General features: G+C 39.3%; 1 protein-coding gene across 1 annotated transcript in view; it reads right to left on the bottom strand.

Annotated features, from left to right (window-relative positions):
• pcdh1a (protocadherin 1a) overlaps positions 1–10,986 on the bottom strand; it is a 171,553-nt gene extending 160,567 nt beyond the window's left edge. Inside the window, exon 1 of the mRNA XM_041800591.1 lies at positions 10,470–10,986. The gene's annotated coding sequence lies outside the window, so the exon portion shown is untranslated. The remainder of the gene's footprint in view (positions 1–10,469) is intronic.
• Positions 10,987–27,905: the final 16,919 nt, after the last annotated feature.

The following is a 27,905-nucleotide window of genomic DNA, read 5'->3' as shown; positions in this document are numbered from 1 at the left end:
TCATACTTCTACCCTCGTACGTGGCTTTTGCCATGCATACGGACTTTACCTCTGAACTATCATCCATTGCCTTCGTCTTTTGTTCAAAATTATCAAAGCAACCGCCGTAGATGTAACCAAAACCGTAGCAACACACAACAGGTTTTGAGCATCAAGCTTCCCTGCAGCGGATTCATGCGAGATGAGATTTTACGAGAATTGCAAGGCCTACGCCCAAAACTCCCTTCAATGGAAATGCATTCAAAGCACAATTGTACTTAACCGAAATTTAAGAAATATCGCTTTAATTTTGCGAAAAACTGTAATGGAAACCCAGCTACTGACACTTGTTTGGTGGAACAATTTATCATTTAACAAACAGGAGCCTCAATAGTGTGTGGAAGAACCATACACAGCCAAAACAGCCTGGCACCTCCTCCTCATGGTGCTCACCAGCCTGGTCACACACTGCTGTGGGATGGCATCCCAACTGTCAGCCAGCATTTATAGCAGGGCAGTCAATGTGGTTGTATTGGTCACTCTGGCACGAACAGCACGCCCAAGCTGATCCCTAAAGTGTTCAGTGGGATTGAAGTCAGGACTGCTGGCAGGCCGTTCCATCCTCTCCACCCCCAAATTCTGGAGGTAGTCCCTTATAAACCCTGCACTGTGAGGGCAAGCACCGTCATAGTGTTCAGTCCCTGTGACTTTGGAGATATGGGATTGCCACTGGCTGAAGAATCTCATGTTAATATGTCTCTGCATTGAGATTACCAATCAGACACCTGATTGTCAACGCCTGGGGGTACCAAAAGCTCAAAACAAGAGTCAGTAGCAACAGCAAAATAAGCTGTTTAGCGTTGGCAGAGATTTGGCAAATTTTTCATGGGCGCAACCAACATACTCAGCTCTGCTGCTCATCCTTCAAATGCATACTCCTTGCAAATGTAGCAAAATTTAAAAGGGAAATAAAAAGGATTATAAGATTTATTGCCAAGACGCATTGTTGAAAGAAATAATATAAAAATACATCTCCTTACTTTAAGTTAAGATATTAAGATATATACACAGGCCTTTTGTTTTTTGCTGTTTGTTTGTTTTCAGATTTTACCTGCCCAACTGTAAAATTCTTTATATACAATTACAGGGAGAATTAAATGAAATGGACTGCATTTTTACAGACTTCATAATTAGCAGACAGTAAAAATGAAAGGATTTTCTTTTACCTTTTAAAAAAATGGCATAAAACGCTGAAATTATGAAAAAAAATAAATAAATACCAGTGCCAGTTCTGGAGCACTGTCTCCTCTGTGTCAAAGTAATTCTTATATCAAATTCAAATGATGATATTTCTTGTTTTATTTGACCTACTGACATGAAACAAAAACTGAAATAGAGCTTAAAAGCCACACTTTCCATACAGTGCAAAATGTTTCATGTTTTGGTGACAGACATAGAATATGATGGCATCAGGTGGGCATGATTGTGGGTCCTTAAGGTATAAAAAGCAATCCTGCTCAGAGGGAAACCTTTCCCCACAAAAAGGTACAAAGTGTGCCAATTTTCCCCCCTATTTTCCCTGTTCAATTTAAGTTTGCAAATGCATCTTTCCAGACTGGCCTTTTAAAAATGAAAACCATAATTAATTCCATAGTGTTTCCTTTCATCGAAACTGCCCCCCCCCCCACACACACTATTACAGCCACTTCCAGAATGAATCGGCGTGCTTTGATAGTGACATGATTGTTATGGTTGATGACACTCATGACTTAATGTCTTCCAGTTGGCCTCGTGCCTGTCTTCCAGATGGCACCGTGCCTGACAGCCACAGTGAATCGGTGCTCCCTTTTTTTTCTTTGTTTACTTTTACATTAAAATTCATGCTGTTTGCGAAATACACATTTTGCCATCAGTCAGTAAGAATCTCTCATCGCCTGAATACTATTGACACCATGTCTTTGTGGTTTTTATCTCACATTCCTCAGCTCTCCTACAAATATTTTATAAAAACGCTCAAAAGATTCCCTTTTTTCCTCGTCTTGAAGCACTCAGAGATGAGTGTCTAGTGGGATTTCTCACCTCTGGACTACTCGAAGTCTCAACAAAATTCATCACCTGAGCTGCAAAATGGACAAATTAGAAGTGCTGATCACAAATAGGAGTGACATTTACTGCATCTCAGCACTTTTTACATGAAAAAGTTGGTTATCATCTGCCATCCCAGATGGTGTGATAGACCCACAAGACTACAAGCTGATTCAGGCAGATCAGATACATAACTCAGCACTAAATCAAAGACAGGAACAAGAAGTTAGTCCTTCAAGTGTGTTAAAATGTGTCTTTCATATTTCAACACTGGCTGGCCACTCTTATTAAACATTAAGCTGTTTTTGTTCTTGATTTCTGTTGAGGTGAACTCGACAAGAATGCCAGCATGCGGGGCAGATTTTTGAACTGGACCACTGAAATCTTCAGGAAGTGTGAGGCAGCTAAAGTCGAAACCTTACTTTTAGCTATCAAAACTAAAAGAGAAGAACTATAGCATGGGAGCATGGTCATGCTTTACAGAGAGAATTACTGCAGGCTTTTTATTTTCAATTGTGCAGTGATTACCCTTCATTACTTAAAAAATAGCTGTGCTACTTTGGGGAGTCTGCACCACAGCAAGAGTAAAACCTGGCTAATGTTTGGATGACCCCTTCTGTAATACCAGTTGTATGAGTGCAGTACTGTACTTTACAAAGAGCTATTAGGGCTCTACTCGGCCTGAAGGGTTCACGCTGTAATTCCCTTAAGCACTGTATTCTGCAAAAGGCAGCCGGCATAAACACACAAACCCGCAAACACACTGAGCCAGATACTTATGGAGGCGCTCCGGAGCAACAAATGTTCTTAAGAAATATCTTTCCAAATACAATCAAGGCTTGTGCCGACCGACTGGGGAGAACTTTAACTCTACCAGTGAAGCAGTGTTCAGTGCAAAGCCTCACGCTGTGATCATCCAATGGTCCAGATGGTTCCAGCATTGAGGAATACTGAAGGCAGTCTGTACCACAGTATGGAGGTGGACTTTCAAAGACAGCCTAAAACTGCCTGATGGGTTTGTTATTTGTTTCATCTCCTGTGAAGATCTTAAAAAATGCAGCCAAGGCGAAAAACAGCTCGGAAATGGATTTAAAGACCCTAAGGAACACCGAGGATAAGGCTTTCCACGAGGCCAAAGAAACTGTCTGAGTCTGAGTACACGAACAGACCCAGGGGTCAGCGTTTCATGACTCATGCTCAGCCAGGCCATCACTGTGCAGAGTCCCAACCTGCAGGAGAAGCTCATCCAAGCATACCCCTTCACCCGACAGTGACCTCCATAGATGAGAGCTGCTCTAAGAGAAGAGACAAAGTAATTCTCGCTGCCGCCCACCATGTCACCTGAGAGTCTGCTGTCACTTATGTTGAAGTTTCACTGAAATGCAGAGCGAGCGTTGTGATTGACATTCAGAGCTGGAAAATTCTCTAACACCTTCACGCTTTTTTCCTCTACAAGCACAAAAATCTCAGAAAAGGGAAAAGGGATAAATATTTGTTTGTTTAAACCATGTAGGCTTTAAATAATTAAAGAAAAATGGAAGGGTTTTGTTGTTTTGGAGGCAAAATATGCAAAAGAGGACAAAGCATAAAATGTTGCATATTCACAATCAGAATATTGAAATAGATGCAACAACTTCAAAAGACAAAAAGACAGAGACAGCTTGACTTTCATCAGTCTCTTCCAATTGTGGCTTCCTCCCCACTTCTTACTGATACTTTATGGATCCACTCTCTTCCTCCAATGCCATTCTGAATGACAGCGAAATCCCAAATACCTCCTAGCAACCGCCCGCAATCCTCCATCCCTCCACCTCTCCCCAAAGGCTCAGTGCCAGTGCTGTTGCTCGGCTCCTCGCTGAGGAGAAGGTGAAAGACTTCACTGGCAGCTCAACATCAGTCAAGCTGCAAGCTCTGATTGAGTCTCACCTGGAGCCCGCACACCATGCACCGCCCAGCCGGCTCCAACCTTCAAGAGAAGATTTTAACTCCTGCACATCTTTAATCGCTGACCCTACTGTCGCAAAGTGTTGGCAGACGGCCTCATTCACCAGAGGAGTACCGTTCTCTATCTTAATGAGGCCAGGCGGGCTGAACGCAGTCATGATATTGACCTCTGAAAAAAGAGGAACCATACTAGTTTGATAACCAGACTGCAAATTAAACATGAGCAACAGTGGAACAGTGGATCAACAGTAGAAGTGTCTTAAAACTGCTGCCTTTAAAATCCCATACTGCACTGTCTATTATATATATATATATATATAGAGAGAGAGAGAGAGAGAGAGAGAGAGAGAAAGAGAGAGAGAGAGAGAGAGAGAGAGCTTTAAGCTGTCTTCATTTCAGCTTTATGCCCAATTTGCAAACACTTAAATGTGTCTGTGACTGACAGATGCTACCATGGGGATCTGTGAACCAGAGCAGAGACAAAAACAGCGTATTCCCCCTCTCATCCACCTGCGTGACTTCTTGTTCCAACTGAAAAACAAGATGGAAACAACAAATTGCTGATGTCAAAGCTTCAGAAGGGGGTTTCACAAACCAATCAACCTTTCACTAAACCTGCCTTCCAATGCCACAAGCCAATCATATTCCTTACAGCTTTGAGAGCCACCCCATTGTGCTCTATAGAAAGCATAAGAAATGTTAATTTTCCTGTTGTTTTATTGGAATTTATACAATTATTGCTTAGAAAAATGGGCAAATGATGTGTATGGAAAAAAGGCAACACTGATACAAGGAATCCTGAGAGGTTAGAGAATGAAGTGCATTTTATCCCGTTTCCTAAACCCCACATAAACACCAGCAGAGTGTCTCCTTTGGATTAAGCAGTGTGGCAGACCACACAGTCAGCTCAAGGTAAAGTATCAACAAGGATGTCTACATTTGCTCTAAGGTAAGGAAAGAGAGTTTGCAGAGTTAACTTTGAGAAAGTGCCAAGTATTCATAAGCTCATGCATGACGCCACATCTAACATCACCTTGCAGCAGACTTTGCCATACATTATCTAATCACCGCTAACATGATGACCAACTACAGCTTTGCCAGCTTTGTAGTACAGCTCATAATATCATCTGTTCAACTTCTTATTTTTGTTCTTTAACAAACAGACATCAGTGTAAACTGTAGCCAGAGATCATCATTAAAACTGAATAAAAACCATTGCATTAACTTGTGCAGCTTGTCATTGTTTGTCCAGCTTAGCTATGGGAGGTCTTACTGACAGGTCAACTGGTGGCATTACAGCAAATGTGGCCACTATTTTAATGCAGTCTATGTGGCAAATCCTCAAACTCACCAGCTGACTGTTACTTGCATGCTGATGCATGATGCATTACATTGCAATAGTCATGCCTGCATTGTAGGATCTTCTTCATTTACTGTTAATTTGAACAAATCAAAAACTGCTTCACATTTTGCTGAAATCTTTTGCACCAAAAGTACTGTCCTTCCTTAATAGGAATTTTTATTATTATAGTATTTCCCATGAATAGATGATACTTGTTTAGAGCATTCAGTTATATATACAGCCCCCCAAGTATATTTGCCTACCACTTTTTCTTTTTCTTTTTTTAACTTCACACATAAATATAAATCCATGCATAATCACCATCCATGCATGCATGAGACAGGAGTGCAAATATGTATTTGAACCAAATTAAGATTTTTTGTGATTCTTAGAATTGAAAAGGTTAAATAAACGTGTAAAGCAGTTATAATTGCTAAACATCTGCAAGAGGCTAAAACTAAAGGAAAAAACAAAATGATCAGTACAGAAAAAAACTTAAAAGGCTAAAACAAGATAAAAAATAGAAAAAGATTAAAAGAAAAGTGATGAACTGCTAATATATAATTTAGTATCTATTAGGGTTGTCAAAAGATTTATATTTCTAATCATGATTAATCGCGGAATTTCTGTAGTTAATCTAGATTAATCGCACCATTTTTATTGCATTTTTAAATTCCACTTTGTATTTCAAAATGCTTTGGTGTCATTTTAGATTTTTTTTCTTCTGTCTTACACTAGGGGTAATTGACTTCCTGTATGGGTGCAGACCTGCTTTTAGAGGTAGTTCATTATATTATAACATGAATTTAACAACAGAAAAAAGGAACTTGTCATGGACTGAGAATTAAATAATATAACAGTAAAAAGGTTCTGATGACTTTGAGTTTTTTAAGTGAAATGAGACATTAAGGAGCAGTGGTGGACTTATTTTACATCACTGTGTGCTGCAGGGAGATGCTAACATGGATTAAAGCATGCGATTAATCGCAATTAAAAAATGGTGCACTTAATGTGGACCCTAATCATTCACGATTAACTGGATACTCTTGACAGCCGTTGTATCTATAGATTCTTGTCTCTAACATCAGGGACCCTTGTTGGTTATGGCAGTGATACATTTCTTGCAGAAGACAGACCTTAGGAAACTGATGTGGCTCAGGGCCAACAGGTTTGCTACTTAAGTTAACGTGAACATCACACATACCTAGAACTATGCTTACAGAGACAACGTCTGTCTTTACAGAGCATCTTAAGCTTAAACCATTGCCTTGTATTCATTATGCCATCATCACATGATAATGTTATCTACATGCTATGGTTTATACTCTCAGCAGGGAGGACCGTAGGGCTGTCACCTACAGTATGTATGTATCTAGCTGTCGACTGAGTAAACCAACATAAAATCCTGGCTGGTGTCTGATTGTTCATCATGTCTCTTAATGTCTCTCAACCACACGTGCACACAAGCACCCTTATACTTATGCATAAATGCTGTATTTTAGGATAAATGTTGATAAAAATTCTGCTTGTTATGTTGTTTTCACATTTTTCTGCAGGTGGGTGCTGTTGATGTTTGTTGTACTTCTGCACTCAAAGATATTTGTTGCTACCTCACAAACCATAAGCCCCACACATGAAGCAATAATGAAATATCAGGTGAAAAGTTTTAAAAGGTGAGTGATGTTATTTGAGCATCTTTAGACAATGTACTGCTGATGAATACTGTCAAAAGAGTAGAAAATCACAACAAACTTAAAATTAAATAAAAAATAAAGAACTTTTGATCCCTTGACAATGAAGGCACTCTGAATAAAATAGCTGTAATTCTGAATGGTAAATGCCATATTTTTGTGAAACACCTTAAATTAAGCTTGGAGTCTACTCCTTAGTTGAGCGTTATTGTTTTACTTCAAATCCATCATGGTGGTAAACAGAAGGAGGATTTTTTTTTAAAATTGTATCACAGTCCAAACATTGTTGAATTTACTTGTATGACGCTTTTAGTTTCAAGTTTTAAGTTTATTTTGTCTCTACTTTTTTAGGGGAGCGTTCATATTAATCAAACTGTAATCTCTTTATAGTGAGTAAATTGTGCTACACACTAGGGGTAGGGGGATTATCGACCTGGCTGATTATTGAAGCTGATTATCGATATCTGCATTTAATTTTACAAATAATCGATAAAGTTATTTAATCAAAAAGTGTGCTTCTTTGGTCCCACTGCAAAATGTGTCTTCCTCTCTATCTTTATCATCACTCTCCATAGTCTTACCAAATGTCCTGTTAACAAAACAACCTGATTGGCTGAATGTCACATGAGAACTAGCCAATCAACACTTAATCCTGGGTGCTACTGACAGAGTGAGCATAGGGCATCACTTCCTGTTTTCCTGTTTCTACTGTGTTGCTTTATTGCGGTTTCTCAAATTGAAAGAGCTATGGGGAAATTGTTTATTTTCCTCCATAAGTCTCATGCTATAAGTCTCATGAATTACTAATAATAGATATAGGTATCAGTACAGAGTAGTACAGAAAGTATCAGAGTAAGAAGACTGAAAAGAAAATCTGTAATGCTGCTATTAAAAAGTACAAATATCAGATATGTACCCCGAGTTTTAAAAAAATGAGAATGTAGGATTTTCATCATTTTTAAATCTCTTAGGTGGCAAAAATATTCAACCTATTATCATCTTATCCCTTCAAATACATATTTTTAAATTAAACAATTTGTAATATTTCCTTAAGTATTCTCAGTATCTAGAAAAGGAAAACAAAATCCTCTTTCAAATAAGAAAACATCTCATATTCCTCACACACCAGTGGAAATTTCACAGAGTGAGGGTTTTTTGACTGGATTCATGCCAGTGTTGTCATCCTTCATTAATAAAAGGTATGTAATAAATTAGGAGCAATATAATTGCTTTGCCGAGCATGTGAGCCTGTCCTGGTTACCATAGAGACAGACCCACTGAGTCAACGCAGTGACTGACTGGGTGACACTTGCTCTTTAAGTTGGCCGCTCACCAGGTCCAGCAGAGATGACTCAAGCGTGGAATCAACTGAGGCATAATTGTGAATTACTTGTATGTCAGAGGGTCAGGAGCTGTGTCTAGGAAAGCAGATCATTAGAGTATCGGAATCAAATATTTGATTTTATACTAACATGGTGTCCTATTTATACAAAAGCACTGATTGATTTCTTTGCAGTAGCTGAGATTATTATCCAGAGGAAAGCAGATCCTGGCTTCCCCACCTGTTACTTGCTACAAATCAAGCTCATGAATTTCTACTCGAAGACGTCCTCTGCGCTGCTTTGCCGGAGTGAGGAGAGATAACAGGTGATTTAATGATTTTCTCAACCGATGTGATTTGATATATTGTCTGACTGTGCGCCTTTGGCTAGTATAACAGGTAAAATCCATTACCCTCCCACCATCATGATTTATGACGGCCACTGTCGCAGCTTAGGTCTCCTTACAGCTGATCCAGCCATGGAGTTTACTTCAGAATGTTTCTCTTGTGACCGTAAACCGTTGGCCACTGGTAATGAGAAAGCATTGGCCTTTGCTTGGGAACACTAGGGGGTTTCATTTGGCTATTCATGTGGGCTGCTGCACACATAAAGGACACTGATGGTGGGGTCACTTCTACCACAGAAAATCCCATTAAATGCAGTAAGATCAAAGAGGGCTGCATTCACACATTGCCAGGATATTCAAAGGGAGATAACGCAGTGGCAGCATTTATACTTTATATTCATGATGCTCTGAGCTGGACTCAGTATAGGTTAGTCGGATTGCTGCTTTTTTTTTAGTTCCCTCTTGAAAGTTTGCAGCTTGGCTGTCATGTAAGGAAGCCTGTTAACTATAGTAAGCATTGCTTTCTTATTGCAGCACTGGTGGTTAAATTGTGAGGTTCTGGCTACTGAGAGGACAGGGTGGAAAGTTCAAAGCACCAAATTTAGGTCATTATCAGCATCTTTTTCTACATTTTGCACAACCGTGGATAAAAATCAGCCACACAGAATCTAGACGCTATTTTTTCAACAAGGGCTATCATCAGAACCAATTAAATCAGACTTTGTCCCAACTCCAGCTCACATCCCCTCTCCATAATCTGCCTCAGATTATCACACTCATCATCTTTATGTCTTACAGACACTTTGTCTGACATGAGGTGCAGCTGGCCTGCTTTGTTGTGCTCTGCTCCCCCGGCCTCATAGCCTCCAGTATGTGTGGGAACTTGGACCGACATCACTATGTGGAGCAGACTATTAAAATGTGCCTGGTGGTCGCTGGAGTGGCGAGAAACAACACCCCAGACTCACAGAGGAGAGCAGAGGAGATTACCCCCGTGCGGATGCGCTTTTTCAAAGATTTCCCCCTCCTTTTTCTTCTTCTTCCTCTCCTCTAATTACATGCACGAATCCCTCCATATAGAAAAAACTGCCCATTAGTTCTCATGGCAGGATATACGTTAGAATTATTTGCGCAAAAGGGGGAAAAATCGTTACTGGTGAGTAAACAGCTTCAAATAAAGATCCACTAATAGAGGCAATTACGATGTTTGCAGCTCGTAGAAAAGAAATGGCGAGAGAGTGATGATAGCCTAGAAATGGATCACATTTTCTGCTTCACAGGATCATAATGGTGTAATAAAACGCAATTAGCCGATCGACAGTACACATCAGATTGACGCCTATGCTGGTGTTTGTATGTGAAGTGCAGTGATATGTAGGCTCAGTGACTGAATGCCATCAGTCACTGCATGTGCGGAGGCTGGATCACCAAGTCTGCTCGGATGTGTTTTAATTGCATCGTCTTATTAATCACGCAGACGATAGCGATTATAGTGGGTGACATATCTGCTCTGGTACACCCCGTGTCTGATCAACCTGTAACACCGAGCCGCTGCTTTATCGGCTTGGAGATTAGAAAGTGCACCGCAGACAACTTGTTGTATAAACAGCCTATTTACGCGTTGGCCTGCGTTCTCAGACACCACTTCAGACAAGTCAGAAATGTACGCACAAGAAACTTCACTCACTCCTGCAATGCCAGGGAAATTGCCAGCAACTTTCCTGCTCATATCTTTTTTTTTTTTGTGCTCGTGTCATTACCTGATCCAGAGACTTCTCTATGCGCGCTTGACGCGTATCCAATCCGTCCGCAACTGATGCGTCCACCGGTGATCCCAGAGGCAGGTGTCTAACCCTCAAACCTCCGCCACATGAAAATAACTTAAAAATCCATTCAACTTTCCGCGTTAGAATTGAAAAGGAATGCGTCCAGCGTCGTCCTGCAATCTTGAGGAGCAGAAGCAGATGTCTTGTGCGTGAAAATGTTAAGTTCTGCGCGCTTGGAGTGAGATTATTTTAAGACAGAACAGTCTCAATCCACGGGGATAGCCTCCTCTGAGCCATTTCCAATCCTCAATAACTGATCCCTGCCAAGATGTGCACTCGCTGGCGCATCCCTTCGGTCCAAGTTTTCTCGAGCGCTTCCCTTGGTGTAAGTATAGCCGAGAGCGTACTCTAAGGACGCACTGGTTGTGTGGAAAACAGCAACACTGGTGTCATTTTTGTGAGGTAAAACAAGAAAGGTAAGCGGTCCTAAAACAAGGAGCCCATCTGAAGCATTTCCAGAGAGCAAGTGGTGACACACTGTGGGTAGGTTAGTTGCTCCCCTCTCCTCTCCTCCTCTCTCCCTCTCTCTTTCTCTACTCATCAGAGCGTGGGAGGAGGTGGGGCTCCCATCCACCGCATACAGCACACAGCTTCAACTTCACACTCAGCATCGCATTATAGCCCGGGCTGCCTACCAGGAAATTGAGTGATTCTTACACTTTAAGGAGATCTCATCAAAGTGGGTCAACTCAAATGGGGGTAAAATTGCACCCTACAAAATAAAAGTCCCCGCGTGGCTGCACTGCCTTTTCTCCTCCCTGCAACACAATCAATGCTTTTGCAGATTTTTACGCATATATGTGCACAATCTGATGTAACAGGTAGCCTTCTGACAGTTTACTTGTTGATATGCATGCCATGTAGCAAAATGAATGGCCTAAAATGGAAGCAGGCTGGCCACAATTTATTCATTTGGCGCCACCCTCAGGCGAATATAATAAGGGAAGGGAAACAACACAGTCTTCTACATGAGCTGAGGAAATTAGCAGTATCGACTCCTAACATTGCTTGATGTAGGAGAAATGCGCATTGTAATGTTGGTTTCTTGCCAGTGGAGACAATGACTATCAGTTGCACAAGGGAAAAACATTCAGCTGTTGGTGTACATGAGAATAAAGTGTCTGACATCATCTGTTAAAACTGCGGCAGTGTAATTAAAAAAGAAACACTTTTGCTCAGGGCAATAAATCAGCACAGCTCAGCAGGGAGTGAAATCCATCCCACGCCACACTTATTCTCTTCCTTTTCTCCAAACATCGACGTAAGTGATCATAACTGCTTAAGCACGAGCTTTAGACCAGGAGCAACGAGACAAACACAAGGTTCGTCACAAAGGGAAGACATAAAAAAGCCTAAAGCAATGTCCTCCGGAGAAAACTTGATTTGCTATCTTCCCCAGCCATTCTGAGGCGAGAGTTTATCAGAGTGTTTCCAGTCTGTGATCCTTTACTCCTCCCCCATCTCTCATTAGCTGCAAACACACAGCTGTTGGGTTACCTCTCCAGGGCTCCCATTAAGGGCTGCCACTCAGGCTTACAGTGTCCCTGAGCCAATCATATTAGAGCTCCCGCCCACGCAGCGCTATGCTGCTCTTCAGCAGCCATACTAATAACGTTTAAGGATTTTCACAGGTGGCCCATAGGTTGAGAGCCAGCAGTGAGAGCGCGCAAGAGGAGGAGAAGTTTACATTTTTATGGATTTCAATAAAGTGCTAAATCTTAGAAAATAGGGAACTGAGTGAGCCAAAATCCCACAGGAGAGAGCCAAACACCTGAGTCCTGTAATCACATTTTCTTAGAGTGCTTTAAAGCCTCATTTAGGATGTGGCTTCAAGTCACTGCAAACTATTTTCATATGGGTTTCCAGAGAAGTTTATTGATCTGTGGCAGTGTGGTTAGTCTCTCTTTAAAGCAGTGGTTCTCAAGTGGTGGGTGGAGACCCAAAAGTGGGTCATGGAACTCTTTCCAGTGGGTCAGGAATCAGTTCCTGGGGAAAAAAGGGTAAAAGTCTATGATAGTAGAGAGGCCTTTAGTGGAAATGCATCTATACTTTTATTTTATGTAGTTTTTCTGTGATAGGGAGGACTTTTGAGTAATCTTGTCAAAATTTCTACCCATTGATCTCTTTCTCTTGGGGTAAAAAAGCTGGTTTTCCCAAGATGATGAGGTAATTCCTCTAGAAACTGGCAAAATGTTCGTATCTTTGGGGAAAATGTATGCATGCATGCACATCCTTCTGAAACTTCAAACATGCCTGGGTTTTTCTGTCTTGTTGTTAAGTTCTGTTTTGTTCCATGTAAAGTCCAAACCAAAGTTTTAATAGTTTTGGATCTTTCACTCAGTAGGTGTTTTTTTTTGTTTTGTTTTTTTTTTTTTTTTACTTTTTGTTTTCATTAGTTACTTCTAGTTTGTTAGTTTGGTTTTTAATTACCTCCGCCAGGAGGTTATGTAATCGGCAGGGTTTGTTTGTTAGTTTGTTTGTTCATTTGTTAGCAACATGACTCAAAAACTTATGGATGGATTTTGATGACATTTTCAGGAAATGTCAGAAATGGCTTAAGGAAGACCTGATTAGATTTTGGGAGTGATCTGGATTACCGTCTGGATCCAGGAATTTTTTTAAAGGATTCTTTACAATTGGGAGATAGGGCTAATGGCGGAGGTCTGCGCTCTCCGAGTGCTTTTCTAGTTTGCAATAATACCTTGTTTAGTTTAGGTTTTATTTATTTAAGTGTTTGTTTTAGTTTATATTTTTTCAGTTATATGGGATACTTACCAGGGGCAAGACCCAAAACAGTCAGTCAAAGTAAACATTATGCAACTGAAAAAAAATCAAACAGGTCTCTAATCTCTTTCCATTGTCTTTCATCAGATTTGATATTTGAATAAATCTCAAGCCCTAAAACTGACAATTGCATGAAGTCTTCTTCAACCAAATCAGGCCATTTTATTCTCCCCAGGCTTGGGTGTACATGTCAGATTTTATCCCTAATTATATTTATTTTAGTTAAGTTTTTTAAAGACACAATACAAATTTACACAATATGTTATGAAAGTATGATGAAAATGTCAAGTTCAGCTTCTAATCATCTAATTAATATGTTGACAAGTGAATAGAGTGATATTCAAATTCCAAAAAAGTTGAGCCACTGTGTAAAATGTGAATAAAAATACAATGCAATGATCTGCAAATTACACAAACTTGTATTTTATTCACAATTAACAACATATCACATGTTGAAACTGTGACATTTGACCATTTCATGCCAAAAATATCTTATTTTGAATTCTGAGTGGAGTATGCTGGTGTCACAGCTCAGACAAATAAAGTGAAAAGAAATTAGCACCTAATGTCATTCTACTGATAAATCTGGAGGTAAACTGGAAGGTGAGAAGCTGCTATAACTGCGGTGGTGTCTAACCATGAAATTCACACATTTGAGTGAAAGCTGAAAGAGGCGAACATGCAACTTCCCTTTCAATGCCAATATAAAGGAGATAATGAGAAGCCGTAAAGACAGGAGTTGTAATAGTTATGGCAACTAACTGAAGAAAGTGCACAAGCTATGACTTCATGAAGAGTCCTCCGGTATGACAGCAGACACTTTACAAAGATTCACTGAGTGCACAGAGGACTGAGATGTTCTTCAGATGAGACTCCAGAATTTTATAATTATTATGGTCTCTCTGAGTGATGAGCAGATGGCAATTAATCATTCATTTCCAGGCAATTCATAAAATAACCTAATAAATAATAGTCTTCCAAGTAAAAACTGCACCACCAGGTAAATATGCAAAAATAATGTTTAAAATATTGAAATCAGGTGTTCCAGTCACTTCCATGGCCACAGGTGTATAAAATCAAGCACCTAGGCATGCAGACTGTTTCTACAAACATTTGTGAAAGAATGGGTTGCTCTCAGGAGCTCAGTGAATTCCAGCATGGTACTATGATAGGATGCCACCTGTGCAACAAGTCCAGTGGTGAAATTTCCTCGCTCCTTAATATTCCACAGTCAACTGTCAGTGGCATTATAACAAAGTGGAAGTGATTGGGAACGACAACAACTCTGCCACAAAGTGGTAGGCCACGTAAAATGACGGAGCGGGGTCAGCGGATGCTGAGGCTCATAGTGCGCAGAGGTCGCCAACTTTCTGCAGAGTCAATTGCTAAAGATCTCCAAACTCCCTTTGGCCTTCAGATTAGCTCATGAACAGTGCGTAGAGAGCTTCATGGAATGAGTTTCCATGGCTGAGCAGCTGCATCCAAGCCATACATCACCAAGTGCAATGCAAAGCGTCGGATGCAGTGGTGTGAAGCACGCCGCCACTGGACTCTAGAGCAGTGGAGACGCGTTCTCTGGAGTGACGAATCGTGCTTCTCCATCTGGCAATCTGATGGAAGAATCTGGGTTTGCCAGTTGCCAGGAGAATGGTACTTGTCTGACTGCATTGTGCCAAGTGTAAAGTTTGGTGGAGGGGGGATTATGGTGTGGGCTTGTTTCTCAGGAGCTGGGCTTGGCTCCTTAGTTCCAGTGAAAGGAACTCTGAATGCTTCAGCATACCAAGAGATTTTGGACAATTCCATGCTCCCAACTTTGTGGGAACAGTTTGGGGATGGCCCCTTCCTGTTCCAACATGACTGTGCACCAGTGCACAAAGCAAGGTCCATAAAGACATGGATGAGAGAGTTTGGTGTGGATGAACTCGACTGGCCTGCACAGAGTCCTGACCTCAACCCGATAGAACACCTTTGGGATGAAATTGGGCGGAGACTGATAGCCAGGCCTTCTTGTCCAACATCAGTGTGTGACCTCACAAATGCACTTCTGGAAGAATGGTCAAAAATTCCCATGAACACACTCCTAAACCTTGTGGAAAGCCTTCCCAGAAGAGTTGAAGCTGTTATAGCTGCAAAGGGTGGACCAACGTCATATTGAACCCTATGGATTAAGAATGGGATGTCACTTAAGTTTATATGTGAGTCAAGGCAGGTGAGCGAATATTTTTGGCAATATAGTCTATCTGCCACTATCACAGCAGACAGCTGGAGGCACTGCAGTCACTTCCAGAGTTATGGTTTTCACCCAAAATGACACAAGTTTCGCTGTGTAAATTCATAATTTGTTTAATGTTCAGATTATAAATGAGCCTAATTTGAGTATTCACCATTTTGTACTGATTCTAGATTATTTACAGTCAACCAACGTCAAAGTGAAAGTTCACAAATTCCAAATTCACAGGTTATAACTTACGGAGCAGTGAGGGTTTCCTACATGCCTGCTGACAGAAACCTTTGCAAAATACTTTGTGCAGCAAAGTGAATTACTCTTCAAGAAATATTATAAACAAGTTATGGAGGACTAGTAAATGGACTAAATCAGTAATAAGGAGCCACATGAGGGGGGTCAACGTGCCAGAGAGCCTATCTGTCAATGTACTTGCTGTTATTTCTCTGACATTTCCTCTTTGCTGTTGTATGTAAATGATTGTTTAGTCCAGGTAGACTGCAAAAACTGAATTGCACTTTGGGATAAATAAAGTTTTCTGAATCTGAATAAAACATAGCTGTGTACTAAATCAACATAACCTATAAAGCAGGAGTAAAAATAATTCAGACTTGTTTATAATCTGATGGATTTACTTGGATTGATTTTTGAGGGTGCTGCAAGACCCTCAACACCCCTACTGCCCGTGTCTATGAGGGGTTAAAATGTGTCAAAAGTGTGTTTATTACCTTTCCTACCCACTAAATGGAGAGTCATGTTCTGACATGAGCTAGAGCCTGGAACACGTATACAGATTTATAAAATCTTCACTGTTCATTTTTTACTATGTGAGAGACCCCACACATCATGACAGATTTAACTGTTTTGTTCTTGTAGTGTGTTGTGTGGAGCGAGATGACCAACACACACTAATAAAATCAACCCTTGACCTTCTGTGGCTGAGGATTTCTAATCAACTCTAATGCTTCACATTTGGAAAATATACTTCAGTTAATTTATATTGCTATTTTCTAAGTACCACTGTCTGCATGAGCTATAGTAGTGTCACAACACATAACAGTTGAAGTAATTTGCATGGGATGTTTGAAGAATTCACAGTGAATTTGTCAGGATCTTTCTTGGGAGGTTCTTTGAATTTTTTACATTCTTTGGTTCTTACTTACTTTGGTACTTTTGGTAATTTCAGTTATTTCTTTAAGCTTTTTTTTTTATCAGAAAAGTATTTGGGGAGTATGTGAGGTAATTTCGGGTTAGTTTGGTGAATTTGATCCGAAATTTTGGTAGCGTTTTTGCTTCAGAATGTCTTGAATTTTCAGGCAATTTTACTGACTTTTCTTAGGAAGTTTGGAGTAATTTTGAGAAAAATTTTCAAAGGAATTCAGGCAGAATTTTTTAAAATTTAATTAGAGATTCTAAGAGGAATTTGCTTTGAAATTTGGGTTCATTTGCCAGAAATTTTTTTCAGGAATCTTCATGGATTTGGTAGAGATTTATTTTTTATCTTTGGCTTTTTTCAGAAAAGTTTACTGAAATTATTGGGGAGTATTTGAGGACATTTAGGGATATTTTTTAAAAGTATTTTTGGAATTTTACATAAACTTTAGGTAATGTCTTGACAATTTGGGGGAATTTAGGGGTAATTTTGATTTGGAATTCTTTATTAATTTTACTTCATACTGAAAGCCCCCCTATCAACTGGCCCTACACACTCAAAATGTCTAAAAATAATAAATATATAAAATAAAATGTTGTGTTGTACAGTAATATAAGTCTGTTGTCCTCCTGTGCAGACACCAAAGGCCAAAACTGCTTCCTGTTCAAAGACAGGACTTATGTTTTATACACTGTAAACCCAGATGTTATATCTAGTTAAATGATTTAATTACAATGTATATAAATCATTTCAGTTTGATTGCATTACTATAAAATGCTAAGTATATTCTACTCATTTGTAGACATAGTTGAATGTGTGAACAAATTTAAGTTGCCCTTAAAATACTAAGTTTTACTCATAACCACGCCTCTTCATCTCCTTTGCGTTGTGGTCTTCAGTGTTGGAGTTGTTTGACAGTGTTGATCCCATCAACTCTGCAGAGAGTCAAGTGATTTAAGCCCCGCTCACTCTCATTTCAAAATTTGAATACATTTCCCACGATGCCCTCATGCAGAGTGTTTATATGTGTTTGAGATGTTTTGAATTGTGTTCGGATATGTTTAGATGATGCCTATTGTACAGTAATAATTGCTTGGAGCCCTTTGCTCATGTTTATGGTGGATTGTTCAAGATTTTTAAGTTTTTAAACTTTCCACCATGAGTTAAATTGTTTACTGAGTAAGTGACACCAAAGTCGAGTGAACCTGCAAAGAAACAGGGACCATATGAACAAGCAAAGCATCTACTGCTTACCATAAGTTTCATTATTGTATTAGTCTTCTTGTTAAATTTCCTGAGTAATACACTTAAGCTACTACTATTTGCTTAAGTGCTTACTCTTGCTTACTATTACTAACACTTTCATGTTTGGAAAAGTAACACTTAAATGCTATGATGTGTCACTATTGGACAACTATAAAAAACTCAGCTTAGGTGTTAAATTTAACACTATGGGAGTTGAATTACCACTGACATAGAGTTGATTTGTTATTACAGAAGAATAGATAACCAAAACAAGTGGGAGCAATTGACTTTGCAAGAGATTTAAAGTTAAATCAACTTGGCATTTAGTTTGTTGTACTTAAAAACTTAAGTTAAATTCACTCAAGTTTTAATCATACATTGCTTAATGTTTTTAGGGCAACCAGTTTCCTCAAATTTTTTTAAGGAAAATTCAACTCATCCAGGCTTACAGTGTACTTACCAGGCCCTACTGATCCTAAATACACAAGAGAAACTAAAAATGCATGACAAATAAAAGCTCAGGTCTCAGGAGGATATTACTGGTATGTATGTTATTTGTAAATTGCATAATGATGCTGGGTCCCATATCTACAAGCTCTACACAGCTTCTTGGGAGAACCATTTCACAAACAAGTTTTTTTTTTTGTTTTTTGTTTTTTTTTTTTTAAATCACGATTGGTCATATTTGCATTGTTTTATTGATTTTGTAAACAAACTAAACTAAAAGGGAAAGTTCAAGTTCTGGCTACATAATGCTACAGCTATTTTGATATGTGGTCATTGATTTGATTCCTTTTTGAGTTGTTTGTGGTGTTAGCTGGGCTTCTTCTGTTTAATTTGATATGTAACATGACTATCTTTGTGCAAAACTAGAGTGCACAGAGAGCAGGTTGTTTGGATCAAGCTAGCAGGACCAAATTTGGTCCCGCTGTGGAGTGACTCTGATCACTCTTGACACCACAGGAAAATATGTGAAAATAATCTGCAGAACCATCTTATAATGGGACCTTTGCTGAGTTTGGTCAGGACTGAGATATCTGACCCAAAATGGGCATAGTTACCTTCTAGTGTGTACTCCGCTTAAGCTAGTTCCAGCTGTAGACATGGTGGTAGAGAAGCACATTTTAGCTTCTTCAGCACATATTTTGAGAATGGCACTGCTGTCAAATATTCCTCTTCTTTGGCTGTGCATTGTTTTAGCTGTATAAATGAAAACTAGACAATTTCCTCAAGCGGAAATTGCGAGAGGGGCTCGGGGGGCGGTGCCGGTTTCATCTTAAGGCCATTTATGACAATAGCCCGACTTGTCATTACAAGGTCATGTCCAAGTCCAAGCTGAAGCAGCATGTAGCTGGACGATAACACAGTGAAATGGTTGAGAAACACTGTACATGACAGGAGACTTCATTCATGTGTTTTAGTCATGTGACCTGATTAGCTGAAGCTGATCACCTGGCAACTGAGCCTCAGCTGTTTTCTTGACATACCTGGTGGTGTTGACCCTCCCAATGAAATTGAGTCCTTTATTTGAATTTTATACAGACATGCAGTTCCTGTCAAGGTCTTGATGAGAGCAGGTGCAGAAGAGATTAATTTTATTTCCAGCTCCATTTGAACACATTAAAAACTTTTATTGAGAAAGGATTATGTGTTGTTATTTTGATTGACGTCACCAAAGTCAAGAGAACACAGAAACACACACACCAATGCGCACTTCGCACGCTAACACACACACAAATGCACAATCTCTCCCATTCACTTCATATGGGATATATGTGTGGCTGTGTTTGGCGACTGACGTCGCCAAAAACTTTATGGGGGACCACAGCGTCCCACCATCCTTTTAAAGCATTGTTTAAATGGGCTGCTTTATTGGAACAGCTCCATGTGTTTGCGTGATCAGAGCTCATTGAGGGCTGTATGTGTGTCAATCAACGATGACATCATCAAAGCACCAGAGCTGCTGTTGCCGTGGTAATTAATGCCTGCACGGTTACGCATCACTGATCACAGATCAGTTACACCTGAGACAGCAGAGAGTAGTTTTGGGTGATTTTTGCTTGTAAACACAGTCTCTTTCTCCTCTCCGTGTGCAAAAACCGTAAATGGTATCATCAAACGGATTTCGGCGTGAACATCTGCAGACTTGGAACTAGCAGTGATGTAATTTTGGTGTTGATTGTGCAAGAAATGAGGCCAGGAGGGTGAGCTTAAAATAGGCAACTTTCAGACTCTTTAGGCAAATTTATCAGATTTGGTAACATTGCAGCAGATCAGAGAGGTGTCAGCGTACTTGGGACAGTTGGTCCTCTCACGCCAAAACTGCACATGATATGGCTTTGGTTCTTGGTTCCACAGTAGCGGGACAAGATTTCCTCCGTTTTGATATATTTTTTATGTGTGTGGTGTTAGATTTGTGGCCGTAGTCACTAGTTGTTCACAAAAGTCTCAGTTGATGTGTTGGCTCTCTCAGCCTCTAGGGTGATGACATCACCCACTCTAGCAGGGTGATTTTTCATGATTTTCATTCAACGCACAGGAGATTTGAAGTCTTGCCTATCAAAAACCAGAAACCCCATTATCATAACAAAGACATTCCTGAAGACAGGACAAAAATACCTGCATTTTAAAGTTTGAATGATCTCTTTAGGTGAAAGTATGGCAAAGCAGTAGGGGTGGTAAAAAAATTCTATTTTTGATGTTTCATCGTCCCTCTCCCCATTCATTTCAGACGGGACTTTTTTTGCAGTTTTTTGCAAATAACTTTGCGAAAAATTGGCGAATCTCTTAGAAAAGTCATAGCACACCGATCGGGAACAAACCACACGTTTTGATGTACAGTTTGCCAACAATAGCTTTACTAAAGTAGGCCTACAATTTTCCTTTTTTGGTGCACGCCATCCTAAAAAAGCACAATAGTGTATGACATCAGCACTCCATGTTCATGGATTATTAAAGACACAACCATGGAAAATTTTATAAAAATGGCAGAAACATTAAAATGTTTTTAACAATGAAGACAAGAGGATGCTTTGTAGAGCATTACTCACTGAGAAATAAATAAGCAGGAGACTGAAAAACCTTTAGATGTTTGGTTAGTTCTTTCATTTCTTTTATTTAGTGATTTCTTTGTTGATGGTAGTGCTCTCAGCATGTGTCTTGAGGGCTTGTTAGACAACTCTTTACAGTGTTGTTTTAAAAAAAAAAAAAGCTATTTCATCACACGTATGCTTTATCTTTAACATTGAAGTTAAAAAAAAGAAATACAATAACTGAAAAACTTTTCTACTGTAATGAATAAGAAGCTACTCTAGAGAGCATACATCAAAGCATTTTATATCATGTTATATCAGTTTTGCCTCTTTCTTGAGATCTCCACTTATTTATGCCACGATAGCACCACTTGTTTTTCTGAATTAAATTGTTAACACAAGAAAACAAGCTTTTTCAACCTAAGAAAACAAGATAAGTCCAGATCTTTAGAAAAAGATCAAAAGCTGAAAAATAAAACTAAGGGAAATAAAAAGTGTGGATGTATGTCCTCTCCTAACAAGAAGAAATCAAATCAAACATTAATCAGCAGATATCAGGTACTGCAAGGCAATCAAACACAAAAAAGCATTAAAAGAATGAAAACCAACCACACAGACCATGAGCACATGCATGACCAAATGACAAACAGAGAAGAACTGTGTCACTGCTGCTTGTCCAGCGTTGATATTTATATGCCATGCTACAGCTGTCTGAAGCTATTACCACTCAACATAAGAGCGTGAAATCCATATGGTGAGCAGGACACTGTTTGTTTGAACAGACAGAAAAATATAAGCAGGCCCCATCTTTGAAAACTTGAGAAAAACGATGTTTTGATTTTAGTTTGAGCCGACATTGTTACTTCCTGACCCCAACAGCTGATCTGAGACGGTGCCCTGCATGTGCAGCATACAGAAGTTGTGTGATAAAAAAAAGAAAAAGTAGTCCAAAAGGAAAGGACTCTCTAATGACATGTTATGGTGGAGAAACTGCAAAGATATGGCCAAAACTCAGGCTTTGACAAAATGTGGCAGTGCTGAAAACCATACTGGCGGTAATAATGTGTGTTTTCTTACTACTCCTGAATCCATTTTCCAACTTTACTTAACCCTCAGGCATCACTAGGGACATTTTAGTCCATTTGGGCAAATTTTTTGTCTTTATCTGCTCACCATTTTGGCTGTGTTGGTCCATATGGCCTAATTTTTTGTAACAAAATACCTTTCTTGGCAAATTTTCAAATTCAAATTTCAATTGCTCTAATAGGTCAGGGGAACACTGTGAAACAAATTTACCACCCTTTAAAGCCATTAAGGACAAAAATGTCCACTTCCAAAAAACTGCTATAAAAATTTAACAGATTAATTTTTTTTTCTTTTATTTTTGCATAAATCTCTTAAACAACTTCAGCTGTGCTCAAAACTACCAAACATTCAATCATTTTGAAGATTTTAACCCTTTAAATGCCAGTTTGATTACTTAAAGTCAATGTGTTTTTTTATGAAAAAAAGTTAAAAAATGTGATATCTTCCTCAAACCAAATGTGGGATGGCTGGGGCACTATTTCTAAATCCAGCGTGGACATGTCAATGATTATCCAAAATATTGACTTTGTTGCATTATTAGTTTTTGTGTAGCATCTGATTTAATATTTACGACACTTTAAAGCCATTAAGGACAAGAACATCCACTTCGAAAAATGGCGCTAAAAATAGCATACATTAATATTTTTCTCTGCTTTTTTGGGTCAAATCTTTTGATCAACTTCAGTTCTGATCAAAACAATTAATTATTGAATAGTTTCAGGGGTTTTTTTTTAAACCCTTTAAATGCCAGTTTGATTACAGGATGGTAATTTTATTTCTAAAAAACCCCACAAAACATTATTTTAATTATTTTCCAGAGAACTAATGTTGGGGGGATGGGAGGTGTTTTTTTTTTAAATCAGTCCTGGGTATGTCCAAAAATAGCTAAAATATTGACTTTGATGTATTATTAGCTTTTGTGTAGCATCTGATTTAAAATTTATGACCCTTTCGAGTAGCTTTTGGGCAAAAACGTCCCATTGACTCCCATTCAAACCACATTTTTTGATCTCATTGCCATTACATGATATAACCATGCATTCTGTAATGTTATGGTTTTATTATTGAGAAAAATATTTGTGATTTTTAATGTTCATCACTAAAATCAGCCATTTCCCCATTATAGGCCTATGCATGAAAAGCCTGTCATTTCAGTAGTATTTGTTCTTGTGTTATTGAGCTTATTAGGCTATTTTTAGATAGTGTTTGTATGTGTGCATGTGTGTCTGCATGAGTACATATGTGTGTTGAATTAGACAGATTGACAGTTTGACCTCAACCTTACCCAGGTCACACTTGCACTTCAAAGAGTTGACTGTGGAGAAAACCAAAACAATGATTGACTGGCCCACAGTAGGGAAGGGGCTCTTGAGGAGCCTGAAATTGAAAGTGTGTTTTTATCTATTTTTTTCAGTCTAACAGACTGAAATTTATATCAGATAGAGTACAATAAATGCGGGGTCTCAGCTCCTTAAAAATGTCAAAATGGTATAGCCTAGTGCTGCCAAATAATGCAAGTAAATTTAACTTAACCATAGTAAAAATATTGCTCATAAATGGGGAAATTATGCTCCAAAAATACATTAAAATGCATATATATATGTACAAAAATGATGCAACATTTGTTGCTTGGCTAGCCAATTAATGGGGGGGGGGGGGGGGGGGTCTGTGCAATTTTTTTTTCTGGGGGCCCAAAATCCCTTGCTACACCCCTGCGATATGATATAATATTACTGTATAACCCATAATTCTATTAAAAAGCATTACAATGAAATACAATGCATTATGATATGATACAACAACATGCTATTTTAAGTTAAATTACAATATGATACAATGAAATGTGATTCTATATTATGTGATGCGTTGGGATATGATATGATAGGATATGCTGATTATTAGAAAACAAAGTGATATGATACATTATGACAAAGGTTACAAAACTCAGTCAGATACTCACCAATTAAGTAAGATACTCGCCAACTCCATCAGATACTCGTCAACTCTGTCAGATAATCATCAACTCATTTGGATGTTTGTCAGATACTTGTTAACTTTGTCAGATACTCAACTATAACTGTCAGCTACTGGTCAACTCTGTCAGATACTCACCAACTCAGATTCTGATCAACTTAAGCAAATACTCGCCAACTCTGTCAGATTCTCCTCAACAATGCCAAATATTCATCTACTCAGTGGGATATCTGCCAACCCTGTCAGCCTACTTTAATTACTTCATCCCTTGTTGTGTTGTAACAGATTATATGCACAGTGGAGAAGTATCATGTATTTTTGTATGTCCAACAGTCCATACTTCTATTTTGATCTTATTTTAATCAGTTTGTTAGAAAGACTGAAGGTTAGAAACTAACCTTACTTTTTCATCAGAGCTTTTGTCATCAAAGATCTTTTTTAGTTAGTACTGGTCTAGTCTTTCTCTTAGAAAAGGTAGTCGACAAACATTGAATCCCAGTGCTGCACATATCCAGACAGCTGCCCCCTCATTAAAAGACACTGGTGGACTGACTGATCACAGGATTTCACTGGACCTTTGTGTGCTTCTGTAATAAATGAATATGGGTTGAAATACTGTTTCATTTAAAGTCTTCATTAAAGAGCGCAGCTTTGTTTGATTCCCACTCACCTTTTCCTGGTGGCCATATTTGAGTATTAGAGAGGTAAAACCGGGACAAAGCAGGGGTAATGGGTGCATCAGAACAAAAGGGAGAGGATGCCCTCACATGCTCCCAAATCCCCCAAAAAGAGTCTGCCCAACATGCAGAATCTGGCCAGAACACGGTCTGCGGCCAGAGCCTTGAACATTACAGCCCCACACTCTGATGAGAAACAGATTTGTAGAAACACATTCAGTGTGCATCAATTAAATGTTTGGCAAGTTTTGTCTACAAAAAAAATTTTTTTTTGATACCCAGCTCCATTTATGTCAATTGAAGCTGGAAACTTTGAAGCTCAGCTCTCTTGAATACTCTGTAGACAGAGACAACGTTATAATTCTCAGCTCATGGTTTGTTTGCTACTGCGGCTACACAAGAGCACGGTGTGTGAATGTGATCTGTATACATTTACATCTATTCTCTTATCACATACCACACCTGGAGAACCTTTACTCCCCCTGTACAAACACTCACAATTTCAGACGAGGTATATACGAAGGAACAGAGACAGAGGCACTACATCAGACAGACGCAGAGACACGTACACATGCATATATAACACAAATGGGGAAACATCTAAAGGAAGAAAAATGAGGCAGAAGAAAACAGGTAAAGGTAACTGCAGGAAAAGTTTGAACACTTTGAAGAGTGAATTCAATCTGAATGACAAGTGGGGAAACCTGCCACTGAATAACTCTATAGGTGAACTATTGCTCTAGCTCTGGACACATTCCCATCAGTGATTACACAGCAGGGGGTGGATTTGACTCTCACTTTGACATCAAGGGGCATGGCCACACTTGCGTCAACATGTAAACCCAGTATCAGAGCGGCAGCTCTTTCTTCCTTGTGTGATTTGCTTTGGATTTACTCTTTAAATGTCACCATAATAAAAATAGAGTCCTGAATATTTCATCCCAGAGCTGCTGAGAAAAGCATCCTTTACCTGCTGTACCCCGGCTTTGCTCTTTTCTTTGGCAGACCTGAAGAATATGTTGGCGTCTGAATTTGTAGCACATGCACTTGTGCAGCAGGAGCAGTTTCAGATGGGTCATGCGGGGGAGAGGAGGAGCAGTGATGTGGAAAGGAAACTTTGTGATTCCTGAACTTGTCAGCCCTGATACAGTACAAGAGCAGAGTGTTAGCTGTTAATGAAATAGCCTTCAACACTATTGACGTAAGGGATCATTATACTAGAGGCACATGCTTCGTTAATGCACTATATCTTAGCTGCTTATGGGAGTGTAATGTGATCAAAGGGAGCCAAATCAGCAAAATAATTAATATCCATTCAGGGTATTTATCCAAGACATTTGAGTACTAAGACCTGTACACTAAGAATTTATTCTTGAACAAGCCCACATTTTATCAGTCATTAGGAAAAAATACATCCTGATTGTATTTGAACTTTGTGAATCTGGAGAACTATGTTCCTATTTTTCATGCATACATGAACATTTGTTGAAAATATCAGGAACTGCTCCTCCTAAAATCTTCTTGACTTGTGTGTTCACACATTCACCTCACAGCAGGAGACCTCCCCTGTCACACAGGAGGTGGGGGCGGGGGGGCCTCAGGAGGCAAGGCATGACGTAAAACAGACTACACAGATGAAGCACTGACACTATGACAGCTTGCCTTTATATTGCTGCTACACCTTGTTGAACATCTTCACACCATAAACAGATGAGTGGTAAAAAAAACACATTTGCAAGCAGAAAATAGCGTGAAGCAGCTTCACTACGCACTGGACAATCACACAAGTCGTGATAAACATGTCATCACTGCTGCCCTCTTGATCATTGTTGAGTGTTTCCTGCTGCAAAGTGGAGATCCACACATATTCAGCCAGACATGCACAAACACAGAGAGCTGACCGTGTTTTCACCTCTGTTACCTCCAAAGCTGGCACAAAGGGGGGGTCTCTCAGAATTCTTCCATTTGCATTCACACATGAAGCTCACCCCTACAGTTTTAGGACATTTTCATGAGGTGCATTTGTGAAAAACAAAACTTATTACAATAAGGCAGGCTCAGACTACACCAAATCAGACCTTCCAAAAAAATAGTCTTGTCCAGCCTTGGTCGACAGCCCACACTACAAGTGTGATCCCAACCACTCATCATATGCTCACATTAGAGATGTATGGATATAAAATTGTAATATTATGATAATCATGACCTAACCTGACATATCAGAAAGACTGCTTCGTATGTCCATTGCATGGATATGTTCCACATTCATATGGTAATCCTCCCATATGAAGTGTTTGAGAAGGGCAGGGCTTTTCAAAAATTCTTGAAAGGTAATTTGTTCTGTCTGTCTCAATCATGACGGACCAATCAGAGCAACATTAAAGAATTAGGTTGTACGCATGCGCTGTCCACTAGTAAAGTAGCTTGACAGGCAAACTCTGCCAACTGCATTAGCAGTGGAGCATGAGGGGGGCAAAACTTGCTCTTTGCTCTTGTTTTAGTAAAGAAATGTGGATGCTGATTGATTTCCAACAGTGAACAGTTATCATTAAAACTGTCTTTAAATTGCTTTATGTTTTCTATCATTTCAGTAGAATGGAGGCCTTCAGGTCTACATGTGTTTAGATTCTTCTTAGGAAAAGATTGTAAAAATAAATTATTGTTAAAAACTTACCTTTGTCCTCTCTGTTTACCTGCTGAGGTGCTCCAACTAAGGGTTCAATTTTTACAATAAAAGGTTTTTTACACACTCTTGTTATGTGTACACAAAAGATCCCCACATGGAGAAAAAGTGCGGTCTACCTCTGGTAAATGATGATACAAAGATAACAAGCAAATGCTGATCTCTTGGTATTGGTAGGCGTCAGGGTCATTGTCGATATTAAATGGTGGTCATGGGGAGTCTTGGGTGCAATGTTGATTATGTCACACAATTAGAGCATTTGTCGTTACCAAAGCTAATAATTGGGCCAAATATTTGAAAATAAGCAAAGACAAAGCAGTAGGACAAAAACTGGCTAAATCTGGTGTAGTCTCAGGCAACTGTAAGCATGACAGCATGGTGAAAGGAAAGCTACAACTCCTAAAAGCCAGCAGAAGAGGATTATCAGTAGCAGTCCAATGTCATGACTCTAACATCTGTTTCTATTTCTAATATTATTCTATCTCTTCCCTCTTTTGCTTTTCTATGAACAT

This window comes from Cheilinus undulatus, linkage group 12 (assembly GCF_018320785.1).
Source record: "Cheilinus undulatus linkage group 12, ASM1832078v1, whole genome shotgun sequence".
Taxonomy (NCBI): domain Eukaryota; kingdom Metazoa; phylum Chordata; class Actinopteri; order Labriformes; family Labridae; genus Cheilinus; species Cheilinus undulatus.
Note: the sequence above shows the minus strand (reverse complement) of the source record. Positions and strands in the feature narration are given on the sequence as shown.